Raw genomic sequence first — 14,831 nt, forward strand, 5'->3', positions numbered from 1 at the left:
AGTTTCTTTGTGGCTCTGATACCTACAGGATGTTATGAAATATTTATTTATTTATTTATTTATTTATTTATAGTTATGAAGAAGCTTTCCTTAGAAAAAGACCAACACTAACTCAAAAGTTTTTAATTTTTAAAAATGGCACCTTACTAAGACATAGCTAGTTATGTACACATGGAATAGAAAATAAATACACGGTAACTGAAAGAGATAGTTATTCACTGATTCATTGTGTACTCCCTCTTCACATCTTCTGCTGCAGTTTCCGATGCCTTTTGTAAATTCTTCTCTTCCTTCCTGTCAGGTCTACTTATGACTCTGTTTTCACCTACTGTATTTCTATTGGTTTCTCCTCTGCTGGTGTAACAAACACATCTTCAGTGGGATTATGGGGAAGAATAGTCTTTGGGTCTTTTTTCCTCAATTTCTAAACATCTTTGACTTGCTGTTTCTTTTGGTACTTTGCAGCTGTGAGGAACCTTATGACACACCGATGCATGTTTGGAGACTGGTAATGAGGATTTTCATTTAAGGTTGGTCCTGCAAAGCTTCCCTGAAAAATCTGTATGAGATTTAAGACAAAGCAAGGTCCTGTTTTCACAAGAGCAGTGTCTTCTTCTATCATCTGGAAGTTCTGAAACTATATCCTGTTATCCAGAACGGTGAACATAAACACGTGGTCCACAAATGGTTGATTTTTGGGATGGTACCATGGTATACATAAGATCTGAATTAAGAATTCTTTTAACAAAGCATAATGCAGCAAGTCATCAAAAGCAGGGTCAAAAGACAAAAGCAGTCGAAACCCTTTCAAACAGTTTCCAGTCCTCTTTAGTCCAGCCAGGGTATGAATATTTTGACCCACGAATTTGGCAGGTGGCCCATGAGCTGAATTTGAAAGCCACATATAGAGATCCTGTTTTTTATTAGCTTCAAAGTAGATGCATTTGTTGCAATTTTTCATTTCACAGACCTCATTTATCACAAATAATTTATGTTTATGATCCATTTTAGTATCTGCTTTAGAATGAGGCATCAACATTCTCTAGTCTTGCATTAAGTGTCTTGTTCTGAAATTTATTCCTTTGGAATAAAAAATGAGGACCCGCTTCTTATTTTTCCATTTTCCCTTGCAAATGGAACCTGGAATATTTCTTCCTCTACCTCTTTTGCCACATCTGCCTGCTTAGCTGGCTTCCCCGCATCTTTCAGGCTCCTTTTGGCTTCTTTGCTTGAGCCTCCAGATTCCCTGCCGCGCTTTCTCTTGGTCGCTGCCATCTTGCCTCACTGCGTTTGTTGCTGTCCCTTTATTTATTTATTTTTTAAAGATTTATTTATTTATTTTATGTGAATATACTGTCTCTGTCTTCAGACACACCAGAAGAGGGCATCAGATCTCATTACAGATGGTAGTGAGCCACTATGTGGTTGCTGGGAATTGAACTTAGGACCTGTGGAAGTGCACTCAGTGCTCTTAACCATCGAGCCATCTCTCTAGCTTCTATCTATCTATCTATCTATCTATCTGTCTGTCTGTCTGTCTGTCTGTCTATCTATCTATCTGTCTATCATCTATCTATCTATCTATCTATCTATCATCTATCTATCTATCTATCATCTATCTATCTATCATCTATCTATCTATATATCATCTATCTATCTATCTATCTGTCTATCTATCTATCTATCTATCTATCTATCTATCTATCTATCTATCTATCTAGCATACTGTGTTCACTCCCAATCAGCCTGTCTGAAGGAGTGCAGTTTCACACAGCTGGTCAGAAGGAAGACAGCTTCTGTTGACTTCAGCCTGCCGGCACAAAAGCTGGAAAGCATGGGAACAAACCCTGTGGTGTGCAGCTGGGCCTGTGAACTCTGACCTGGCAATGCTCAGGGGGTGCTGAAATTAAAGCCCTGCCAGTAGAGCGGGTTAACCCTGGCCTGGTTCTCAAAAGCAATGCACAGCTGGCAATAAGGCTCCTGAAAGAGCGTTCAAGGAGAACAAAGGAACCAAAACTGGGGAGAAGGTTTGAACATGTGGTGCTTTATTTTCATGCCCTTCTCTCTTTTGTTCTGTCCTTTTTAAACAGCCCTGGATCTAACCACTTGCTTCCCATTCCTTTGCCTCTGAAATTGGCCATAATTGTTTTTCTAGGGTTATGTGTGTATGCAAGGGAGGGACTTAGGGAGTGGCTGATCTGGCTAGAGTCTAAGTCACCTTCTCCTGTGGAGGAGGAATTTGGGGCATGTCCAGAACTTTGTACAGCTGCCTCATTGTGGTGCATTCAGGCAGTGTGGGATCACAGTCTGGGAGTTCAGAAAGTACCTACTGTTTCATGATTATTTGCATAATCATCCTTGGGACTTCAACTAAACTCAACCATTTGCATCCCCAGCATTGCCTTTCTGTCCCTTGTTTATCTATCTACCTACCTATATATTTATTTATTGTTATTAATTTAATTTAATAAGGGATTGATTTGTATAGGATTCCACTTGTCTAAGTGGGAAAACGATATCATTTCACTCTGAGTTTATAGTGTGGACATTTTGTGGAGTGTTAAATTTGTTGGGGAATCTGAGATAAAGCCATTGATAAGTTCCAAATTTCTGGAGTTTTGAGTTTGTCAGGATGATTAGAGTGTGGGTAGAGTTCTCAGCTGGACATCTGCCAGGAGGTAAACTAACCATAGTTCAATATGGATGGCTGCTGCTGAAACTAACATGGAAAAGACTGCTGGAGCAAGAGAGTACCTGGGGTCAGTGTGGCATGGTGAAATGCTGGAACCATTCTCCATCCCTTTAATATTTACCACAAAATTGTAACTTCTAGCATTAGAATAAGTCAGAATATCTGACAAAGTAGTGAACATACACACTAGGGTCCTCTTCCTTTTGAGATGGAAATCAGTAGGAAGGCTTTCACTGTCCAGATATAGATTTGGGCCTCTCTTGTACTACTATTTGTTTTCTCTGGTGAGAAAAATGACAGACAAACCTGATATACACTACAAATAATATAGTGTAAATATATTGAAAGACCCCTGCTTAGCAACAGTAAATGCCATGTCTGTAAGGCTGTGCACACACGGGGCAGGCTAGGTCAGGGTTCCAGGTGGCCAAGCAAGATACCGGTGGGCGGCCAGCTTGCAATAGACAAAGAAAGGGAGACACTAAGACAAGCCCAGCTTTCAGATAAGCTGCAGCCCCGACTGGTACCAAGAGTTGTGTCCTTGGAGCCATATTTCTGCCACAGTCCCTGCCAAACAAGATGTCTGCGGTTGACCACCTGGACCGGGGTAAAGACACAATATTTTGCCATACATGCTGAGGCAAGGACAAAAAACAACACCCTGTCCCAGAGGAGGGGCCAAGGCCGCCCTTTCCAAAAACTTGGGGCTTGTCCCCAGTTCACCCTGGCCACATTTAAACTAACCAATTAGAACCCTGTTGCTATGCTTCTGCTTCTGTACCTTGCTTCTGCTCCCCAAGCCCTATAAAAAGGGGACTGCCCCTTTGTCCAGCTCGCAAGTCCTCCGAGAGACTGTGTGCCCACAGGTACCTGTGTATCTAAATAAACCTCTTGCTGTTTGCATCCGAACTGCGTGGTCTCCCTGCTCCTTGGGAGGGGTCTCCTCAGGCGGAAGATACCCTCTGGGGGTCTTTCATTATGATAAAACATATTAAATGACCAATTTATTGTAGGAGTACCAATAGGTGTTTTAATGTGAAAGGGAAAAACCTCATAAGTCATTGGATGAGAAACTACAAGCAACAGAAGATTTGGTGTTCCTTCAGTTAGGAGCCCTTAACTGGTCATCTAGTATCAAGTGGTCAGCTATGAAATTATACACATACAAGCACACTATTCAGAATTAGCCAGTAGAAGAGACAACTCTCATGTGAATCCTGACACATCTGAGAGCATAGGTAAGACTGCCACCCCACGTATGCTCAAATTTATGGCCCAAGAGGAACCAGAAATAAGCAGATGGTGATAGGCAAGTTCAAGAACCTAAGCAATAGAAACCAAGGTCACTTGGCATCATCAGAACCCAGTTCTCCTTCCACAGTAAGTCCCTGACACCACAAAACACTGTAAAAGTAAGATTGCTATTTATAATCACAGCTCTTTATATTAGAGGACTTTCAGAAGGTTATCATTAACTCCCTTAAAGAAATACATGACAACACAGGTAAACAGGTTGAAGCCCTTAAAAAAAAACAAACAAACAAACAAAAAAATCAACCAAACAGCTGAAGAAATTGAACAAACTGAGCCAGAATCTAGAAATAGAAACAATAATAAAATAACAAAGATAGACAAACCTGGAGATAGAAAATCTCAAAAAGAGATCAGGAGTCATAGACACAAGTATCACCAACAGAATACAAGAGATAGAAGAATCTCAAGGGCAGAAGATACTCTAGAAAATATTGACACAACATTCAGAGAAAATATCAAATGAAAAAGCTCCTAACCTAAAATCCAGAACATATTGTAACAATCAAACCTCAGGATAATAGGGATAGAAGAAAGCAAAGATTCCCACCTTAAAGAGCCAGTAAATATCATCAACAAAATTATAGAAGAAAACTTCCCTAACCTAACTAAAGAGATGCACATAAATATATAAGAAGCCTACTGAACTCCAAATAGATTGGACCAGAAAAGTAATTTCTCACATTACATAATAGTCAAAACACCAAATGCACAAAACAAAGCAAAAAAATATTACAAGCAGTAAGAGATAATGGCCAAGTAACCTATAAGGGCAACCTATCAGAATCCCACCAGATTTCTCAACAGAGACTATGAAAGCTAGAAAGAAGTTCCCGGACAGATGTCATACAGATCCTAAGAGAACACAAATATCACCCTAGGCTAATGTATTCAGCAAAACTCTCAATCAACATAGATGGAGAAACCAAGATAGTCTATGAGAAAACCAAATTTACACAATATCTTTCCACAAATCCAGTCCTACAAAAGATAATAGATAGAAAACTTCATTACAAGGAGGGAAACTACACCCTAGTAAAAGCAAGAAAGTAATTCCTTTTCAGCTAATCCAAAAAACAAGAGCCACAATACATAATTCTACCTCTAACAAAAAAAATTGCAAGAAACAACAATCATTTGTCCCTAATATCTCTCAACATAACTGGACTCAATGCCCCAACAAAAAGACAGACTAACAGGATAATAAAAGAAGACCCAACATTTTGCTGAATAGAGAAAACATACCTCAGTGATAAAGACAGACATTACTTCAAAGTAAAAGGCTAGAAAACAATTTTCCAAGCAAATAGTATTAACAAGCAAGCTAGAGTAGTCATTGTGAAATCGAGTAAAATTAACTTGCAACAAAATGTTATCAAAAAAGACAAGTAAGTACACATCATGCTCATTAAAGGAAACATCTACCAAGATGAACTCTCAATTATGAATATCTATGGCCCAAATGCAAGGGCACCTACATTCATAAAAGAAACCTTACTAAAGCTACATTGCACCCCACACAGTAATAATAGGGAGACTTTAACACCACACTCATCAATGGACAGATAACGGAAACAAAAACTAAAGAGAGACACAGTGAAACTAACAGAAGTTTGAAACAAATGGTTTTAACATACATTTTTAAATACCTGAGTAGTACTCCATTGTGTATATGTACCAAAAATTTCTGTATCCATTCCTCTGTTGAAGGACATCTGCTTTCTTTACAGCTTCTGGTATTATAAATACGGCTTCTATGAATGCAGTGGAGCATGTGTCCTTATTAAATGTTGAAGCATCTTTTGGGTATATACCCAGGAGTGGTATAGCTGGGTCCTCAGGTATTACTATGTCCAATTTTCTGAGGAACCATCAGACTGATTTCCAGAGTGGTTTTACCACCTTAAAATCTCACCAACCATGAAGGAGTGTTCCTCTTTCCCTACATCCTCACCAGCATCTGCTGTCACCAGAGTTTTTGATCTTTGCCATTTTCACAAGTGTGAGGTAGAATCTCCCGGTTGTTTTGAATTGCATTTACCTTACGACTAAGGATTTCGAACATTTCTTTAAGTACTTCTCAGCCATTCAATAGTCCTCAGTTGAGAATTCTTTGTTTAGCTCTGTCCCCCATTTTTTAATTGAATATTCTCTGTATTTAAATTTCAAATGTTGTCCCCTCCCCCCCGACTCCCATTCATCCTACCCCATCCTTGCTTCCACGGTGATGCTTTTTCTCCCAACCACCCTTTCCATGTCAGTGCCTTGGTATTGCTCTACTCTGGGAAACCATGCATTTGCTGGACTAAAGGCCTCTTCTTCCCTTCTCTGTTACACATGCAACTGGAGCCATGGGTCTCTTCATATGTATTCATTGGTTGGTGTTTTAATCCCTGGGAGCTCTGGAGAATGTGGTTGTTTGATAGTGTTGCTCTTCCTATTGGGTTGTCCACCCTTTTAGCACATTTAGACCTTTCTCTACCTCCTTCATTGTGGTTTTCTTTTTTGGTCCGATGGTTAGCTTCAAGCATCCTCAAATGTCACCCATTATTTAATAGGGTTATTTGATTCTCTGAAGTCTATCTTCTTGAGCCATTTGTATTATTGGATTTTATCCGTCTATCTTATGTGAGATTGGCAAAGATCTTTTCCCATTCTCTTGTTTGCTCTTTTTCCTAACGACAGCATCCTTTGTCTTACAGAAGCTTTACAATTTTCTGATGTCCCTTTTGTCTATTCTTGATCTTAGAGCATAAGCCATTGGTGTTCTGTTCAGGAAATTTTCACCAGTGTTCATGTGTTCAAGGATCTTCTCCACTTTCTCTTCTAATAGTTTGAGTGTATCTGGTTTTATGCTGAAGTCCTTTATCCACGTGAACTTGACCTTTGTACAGGGTGATAAAAATGGATTGATTTGAATTCTTCTATTTACTGACCACCAGTTGGACCAGCACCATTTGCTGAAAATGATATATTTTTTTTCCACTGGATTGTTTTAACTCGTTTGTCAAAGATCAAGTGACCATAGGTGTGTGGGTTCATTTCTGGATCTTCAATTCTAGTCCATTAATCTACCTTACTGTCTTTGTACCAATACCATACAATTTTTTATCACTATTGCTCTGAAATAGAGCTTGAGGTCAGGGAGAATAGCTATTGCTATTTTGGGTTTTTTATTTTTTTTGTTATTTCTAATGAATTTGCAAATTGCTCTTTCTAACTCTGTGAAGAACTGAGTTGGAATTTTGATGAGGATTGCATTGAATCTGTAGATTGCTTTGGGCAAGATAGAATTTTTACTACAATAATTCTACCAATCCATAGGCATAGGTAATCTTTTCATCTCCTGAGATCCTCAGTTTCTTTCTTTAGAAGCATGAGGTTCTTGTCATATAGATCTTTAACTTTCTTGGTTAGATTCAGACCAAGTTATTTTATATTGTTTGGGAATATTGTGAAGGATGTCGTTTCCCTAATTTGATTCTTAGCCTGTTTATCCTTTGAGTAGAATAAGGCTACTGATTTGTGTAATTTTCAGAATTGAGAAAATTATAAACAATCTAATCTCTGAAATAATAATGTCTATTTTGAGTTTTCATCAATTAGAATGATAATTAACTGACATGTCTAAAGACAGAAGGTTGATTTATATATTTTTAATTTTCTCCTGTTATTTCTAGAAATAAATACTGTTCAACAAGGTTATTTAATCTTCACATTTATTTGTGTGCATTTGAGTTTGAGCTGATAGGCTGCAGAGTCTACATCATTATTTTTTGTTAGACCATTTTGGTATCTGTCGCCATATTTGAAAATGTATAGTTGCTTTGAAAAATTGGCTCTTTATTTAAATTTCATGTATATTAATATAAATGTATATAGATAAATTATATACTCATATGTAATCATTTATAACATATATTGATTCATAAATGCTTAGGTAAATTATCTAAACTTGAAAGAAAATAATTTCTTATATATATTTTTTTTATTTTTTTCAGGTATAAAAAATGAATTCTCAGTGGACACAAAATGCATAAAAACATTTCTCGGAGTGAACTCTGTCCACATCACGATAACAAGACATGGATATTAATTCAATAGGAGGCCCAGGACTCTGCTAGGTACTTGGTATACTGTGAAAATGAACATCTATATGCCATTTCCAATTCTGAGTTTTCTTATACACATCACTGCAGGTAGAAATAAAGTAACCAAAATGGATGTACCACTCCATAATGCATAATTTAACAGGGATAGCAAGCAGGAACAACATAAAAATAAAGCATCAGCATCACATTTTTCCTGCAGAAAAGAGGTCAAGGTTGATTTATTTATACACAGCTCATGTTCCTATTCTTGGCATCATTTTTTTCCTGCAGCAAAATTTTTTCTCAGACTTCACTCTACACCTTGTGAGACAAGAACTAGGTAGAAAACATACATGGCAGCACCTAATTGTGTGTGGTAGCTTCAACTAATTCCCCTTTAGGTTAAACCATTAGGTGCAGGACTTTCCCAGAAGAAACTCAAGGATGGAGTATGAATTGATTGCCCTTGACCTGGTCACAAGCTATCATATAATAACTTGGCTCTTGACTTTCTTTATTCCTGAGTTTAAAAGTTGTCAAATTCTTGTCAATTAAAATTTTATTTCTTAATTTACTTTCCTCTCATTTTACTTTCTATTTTTAACTCATTTGTTCTGTTATTATACTTCTGTTTATTTTACTGCCATTTCTTTACTTATTATTTCAATGTTATTTTCTCTTATATCTGTAGCCTTAGGACTTTACTTCACCTATGAAATTCATTCTCTTTATCATGAATATTTTATCCATAAACCAGTCATTGTGGCTTAGTACACCTTTTGTTATGCACCTGGGGTTGGGATAAGGGATGCAGGTAAGGAGAAGAGCACAGAATAATAAGAAACAGAGAGGTTAAATAACTCCTGTGACTGAAATGCCAAGTGCACATCTGATGTGGTGTGCTGATAGAAGTGAATTGATACTGTAAGTCAAGGAGTCATGCTCAGTATGAAACAGAATTTAAAAAGCTCTAAAGAAAAGTGGGAGAAACAAAAAGGAGAAACAAACATTTGGAGTGATTATGAGAAATAAACTACAGCCATCATGCTCAGTAGCTAATTCACATATTCACCAAAGAGGACACAGGATAAGACAAACTACACCAATCATATTCAGCACCTAATGTATATGTACACTGCTGGGGCACAACACAATCAAACTCGAGCCATGTTCAGTAGCAAATGCATATGTAGATTGAGAGGGTATAGTACAAAATAAACTTCAGCCATCTTTATACAGTACCTAACACAGATATACACTGAGGGAAACAGGAAAACATAGCAAAGAAAATTTTACAGTTAACAAGATAATTCTTTTATTTCTAAAAGCTTGAATTTACTTTGATTAAATTAAGGCATACAAGAGTAATCAGATTTATATCATATCATTTGAATTTAGTTTATGTATATAACGTCTCTCTAGTCATGTTGATATATTGACTTTAATAACTCTAATAACCTATTAAAAGGCAATTTTAATGGAACATGACCATATAAAATGTATTCTTTCTTCTCTTTGTTTTCCTTTCCTTCAATTGAAATAAATTAAATCCTGTATTCTATTACAGACTTTTAAGCACAATGGTATCAAATTTTTCGTCTTGAAATATGTATTTTTTTTACATTATTTTCTATAGGTATTATAAAAGTATTGTTCTCTGAATTGATATTCTTTATTTTTTAATATAATTACTATTTTTAATAGATTTTGTGGACATTATAATCATGTTATATCATTTTAGCAGCATCCATTCTAGCTTTGTGAAAATATTTAATGCTGGTGTAGAAAACTCTTAGTGTTTTTCAAAAAGTAATTTATATATCTATAAACCATGTGATTTCTGTAACACATAAGAAAGCCTTTCTAAGCTTAGTCAAGTTATTTTATATCTCTGTGTCCCTGTTTCCTCAATAATAAACCAAAAATATTACAAATGTTAATTTCAGGAGGGGTCAGTGATGAACTTATGCATTAAAATACATCATGAAAAAATGATTAAATATTATTCATATTATTGTTCAATGTGTATAATTTATTATGCAGTATAGTTTATTATGCCTACAAATAGACTTAATTTTGTTAAAGTTTATCTTCCTGAAACTCTGCTTAAATAAGAAGCCAATGCATGTTCATTGTAGCTTGCAAATTTACTTTTGAGTTCTAATGCCTTATTTCAAGTGATGGCATAATCCAGATCACAATTTTATATGTGTTTTGCCATTATTCTGAGCTGTAGTGTTGAAATCAAATAAACTAGATATAATTTTCGAGCTGGGCTACTTTGGCCTTAGTGGGAGAGGATGAGCCTTCCCTCCGCGAGACTTTGAGAGGCCAGGGTTGCAAGATACCCAGGATAGTCCCCTGCCCACTTAGAGGAGAAGAGAAAGGGGTTAGGGAGAAGGATTGCAGGAGGTGATGACAGGGAAGGGGCAGTGAGTGGGATGTAAAGTGAGTAAGTAAAACTAAACAAAACAAAACAAAAACAAAAACAAAAAACCTTCTGTTCATTCATTAGTAGCATCAAAATGCATTATGTGTGTGTGCGCACACCATGACTTTGATGTAGAGGACAGAAAACACTTTGCAGGAAGAGTCCATTCTTCCTTCCACCATGTACAGCTGTGAAGGAACTCAAGTCTCAATCTTAGTGGCAGGTGTCTTTACCTGTTGACCTACCTCCTTATCCATTACAATTGTTTTCCTTTAAATCCACATTATTAAACATAAGTTAGATAGTATTTTTAGAACTTTATGTATTCCCTGAGGTTGCTAATGCCAATTTCACATGCTGTTATCTTCTGTAAAAGTGATCTGACTTTGAAGAAGACAAGATACTTATTGTTTTTTAATCAATTTTAAGTGACATCAAACTTAACCTTATTTATATATCAACTTATTTTCTAAACTAAGGAGATAGTCACATTGTGGCTGTAGAGAAGAAATATAGAGTTTTCAACTTAGAGATTTTGAACAATAATGTGTTAGTATATAAACCACAAAGGTTCATGTGTGTGTGCGCGTTGCACACACACACACACACACACACACACACACACACATACATACACATGCACACACACTTTGCATGGGATTGTACCAATAGTTGCATGAGCCTTATCTCTTCAAGCACTGTTCAACCTCTGTAAACCTCAGCATTGTTCAGACACTTTGAGTGACAGTTGCAAGAGTGAACACACTGAACAGAGCATTAATTAGCACAGCTCCATGTGCTCACAATTTACACCATACAATCAACCACCTTTGAACTCCTTGGACTCAAGTATTTGATAATGCATTTATAGTCACTCAACTCCTCATGAAACAGTTGCAGTGGACAAAAAGAGCAATTACTTGAAGCACATAATAAACCAAGGAGGACACTGTTTAAACTGGGGACATGTGACTAACTGCTTAACCACCTATCCTATACAGGCAGGTAAGTTCTGCACACGTGCTGTGGCAAATAAGCAGCAACAGTATGAGAAATGCTAAAATAAAAGGAATCGCGGCCATAGGCATATGTCCAGATACTCTCCATTTCAACATGAAGATTCATAGTAAGTGGACTCCACCTACACAGAATGTTATGGTTTTCATACAGCAGGTTCCCAACATGCACTTGTTTTGCATGTGTGAGTGTGAGTCTCAATTACAGAGTCTACTTTTAGAGGTAGTTTAAACTTTAGAAGGTGGTACTGAAGGTGGAAGATGTAGAGGACTTGGGACACTAGCTTGAAGAGACTCTATTGTCCTCTGTCACCCCACTTTATTCAGGGACTACATAAAAGCAAATAAGGACAATAAGCATTATTGATGCCCATGTCTGTCCCCTAAATTCAAATAGTAATACTACAGTGATTACAAAAGAAACCCAATCTCTCCCTGCATACTACAGGCTACCTTCTCATCTGTCTCTCCTATTTTCCTATTTCTGTGATAAGCAAGCGTGCTCCAGTGAGCAATAGGGCAGAAAGGCAGCTGGAATAAGCCGAGAGATGCCAATTAGCAAGTATTGAACATACAGGAAGGGTGAAGTGTGCCTCTTCCAGTACCAATGTAAAAAGCTGCTTAAAAAGCTTCCCCTATGAAATAAGCCACACCTGAGATTCCAAGTAGCACTGACTTCATGTTGCTTGATAAACTTATAATTAGCATGGCATATGGCAGAAAACTTTTCAATCAAAAAGGTTTCTAATATAATTAACCTACTAGAATCAGTCCAGAAAAAAAAATCCTTCCTAAGTTAAGAATAAATCACTGCCAGTTCGTTGGAGAAGCAAATTTTAGAATATTCCACGACGCTCTAAATCTTATGAAGCAATTAAAAAAAAAAAAAAAAAAAAAAGAAAGAAAGAAAAAGGGAAATCTGAGAGACAGCCAACATTGTATTTGCATATGAAGTATTATCGGTGATTCATTCTCAACACAATACAAAGGCAAATTTACAATTTTGTTCATGGTTTGCATCGAGTGGTGTAAATGAACCAAACAATATACAATAAATTTCATGGACAGTTAAGTTTCAGTTCTGGTGGCTAAATCACAGGTGGGCTCCTGTTATAGATAGCTATATTGTTAGAATGATAAAAACACTGAAGGAAGAATGTCTCATCCTACTTTAAGTCTGATTTCAGAATAAAAGGAAACAGTGGGGGAGATGACAAGGCTTGATAGGAAAAGAACAGAAGTAACCTCAGAGCCAAAACTAAAGGAAGAATGAAAGCAAAGCCACCTGCGCACCGGAGCTGACCAAGCCCAGGTGAAAGGAATCAATCCAACTTACAATTTGTGGCTGAGCTGCAGAAATGGATCTGGAAGAATCAAAGGGGATGGGTCAAAGGAGGGGGAGGAACAGCCTGCTGGGGAGTCCTTTGATCAAGCTCTGCTTTTCTCCATCAGATGAGCAAATCCACAGATGAGCTTCACTGTGCATCGCTGGAGGATTTATAGATTTTAATTCTGTTGAGATGCACATGTTCGTTTTGGGGAGTAATAAAGTCAGACAGAGTATGCGACCTAGTGCATTTAAAACATGTTTATCAAACTTTCAACTCTATCCCTTTATTCCAAAGGGCTAGAAATCAGACACCACAGATAACATTTAGCAAGCAAAATTATATTGATGGTTTGAAGAGACAGATATATTTTCAAAGTCAAACTAGGCCTTGTTGGAACAGTTAATATGCTGACAGTATAAAATCATTTTAATGTTAGGTTTCATTATTAAAAAAGTTTAAACTTTTTAAATTCTATATTCTTTAAAAGAGAAAGTAGTATTTCAGTACAAAATTTTCTTGTCTGTGAACCTTATAAATCTAGCAAAAATTACCTTTAGAAAATTTACAAATTAATAAATAAATAAACAAAACAAATAAATAAATAAGACCCATTTCTTAGGTAAACTGTAAACAGCTCAAGACAATCTCATGACTCATCATCTTTATTATCAAATATTAAATAACATTATTTTAAAATTTCATTAATCATTTCCAGTAAGATTCACTCTAAATGCATGTGCACAAGAAAGAAATGACTTCTAAGCATATGGAAAGCATGTATTATGGCTGTCAAGTAATCGAGTTAACAGTAGATAAGCTACTGTTTCTTAAAAAAAAAGTTATTCACATCACTCATGTGTTCTTAGATGGGATTCAAAGATTTGGGGTTTATGCAAAGTAACTACTATACTTTATCAGAATATTTACTATATGTAACATAGAAATGTCCCTGTTTCTCTGCCCTAATCATTTAACTTTTCATGTACACATGACTATTCAGCATTTGATCATGATCAGAAGCAATATCAATGCAATGAAAATGCTCATACATATTTATAGTAGTTGTGTTTTATTGTTCTGATTTTTGTAGCCTTTGTTAGTTTATATTTTATGTATATGAGTGATTTGTCTGTAAACGTGGACGTGCACCACATGAGTACGTGTGAATGTAAGAATTCATCACATTTCTTTGAACTGAGGTTACAGAAGGTTGTGGCAGCTATGGGGATGATGCAACTGGAGCCTCTGTGAGAACAGCAAGTGTTCTTTCCCGATGAGCCGTCTATCTAGCCCCTCCCTGTTCGAATTACATAATGTTTCCTATGGAATAATAAAACACGGTACAGACTATTTGAACAAAGTACCAACAATCCTCAAAGAGCATCAATTCAAGAGAAATTCTGGGTCACTGAGGTAGAACTATATATTAGTAGGAAGATGAATAAGGTTACATATAGGATCAGTTTGATTGGCTCTTGCCTGAGATTTCCAAACATGGCTTGGCCTGAACAGTTACCACTTTTAACTGGCTAGAATTCTGTTACTGTGCTGAATTTTTATCTATTTGTTGTGAAAATATATACTCTGTTAAAGTTTCAGGTTTTTGTTGCTGTTGTTTTTGTTTAGTTTTGGTCTAGTAAGTGCAGATAACTTTACAGAAATTCACAGTAATAAACCACTTTAGTTCAAGTTGGGTTAAGTTCAGACGTTTAGAAGCAATATAACATTAAATAGGCAGTGTTCCCATTTGGTAGCATTTATTGTGTGCATGTGAATGCCATTAGGAAATAGGCAGAACTAAAGTCCTAGATTTTCCAATGTGTAGGTAAAAAGATCTTGAGAAAATTACTGCTTAGCTGAGCATTAGTTGCCTTACCTTCAAGATAGTCTCCAGGTAAATAAAATCTACCTAGAGGTACTAAGCACAAACTGTTAATTATCTTTAGTAGTATCTTTATT

The 14,831-nt window shown here is 36.5% G+C and overlaps 1 pseudogene across 1 annotated transcript; it reads right to left on the minus strand.

The window, feature by feature from the left end:
- Positions 1-241: 241 nt before the first annotated feature.
- LOC308430294 (ribosome biogenesis protein BRX1 homolog) lies at positions 242-1,275 on the minus strand (annotated as a pseudogene). The gene has a single exon. The product of its transcript is annotated as a ribosome biogenesis protein BRX1 homolog (transcript).
- Positions 1,276-14,831: the final 13,556 nt, after the last annotated feature.

This window comes from Micromys minutus (assembly GCF_963924665.1).
Source record: "Micromys minutus genome assembly, chromosome: 15".
Taxonomy (NCBI): domain Eukaryota; kingdom Metazoa; phylum Chordata; class Mammalia; order Rodentia; family Muridae; genus Micromys; species Micromys minutus.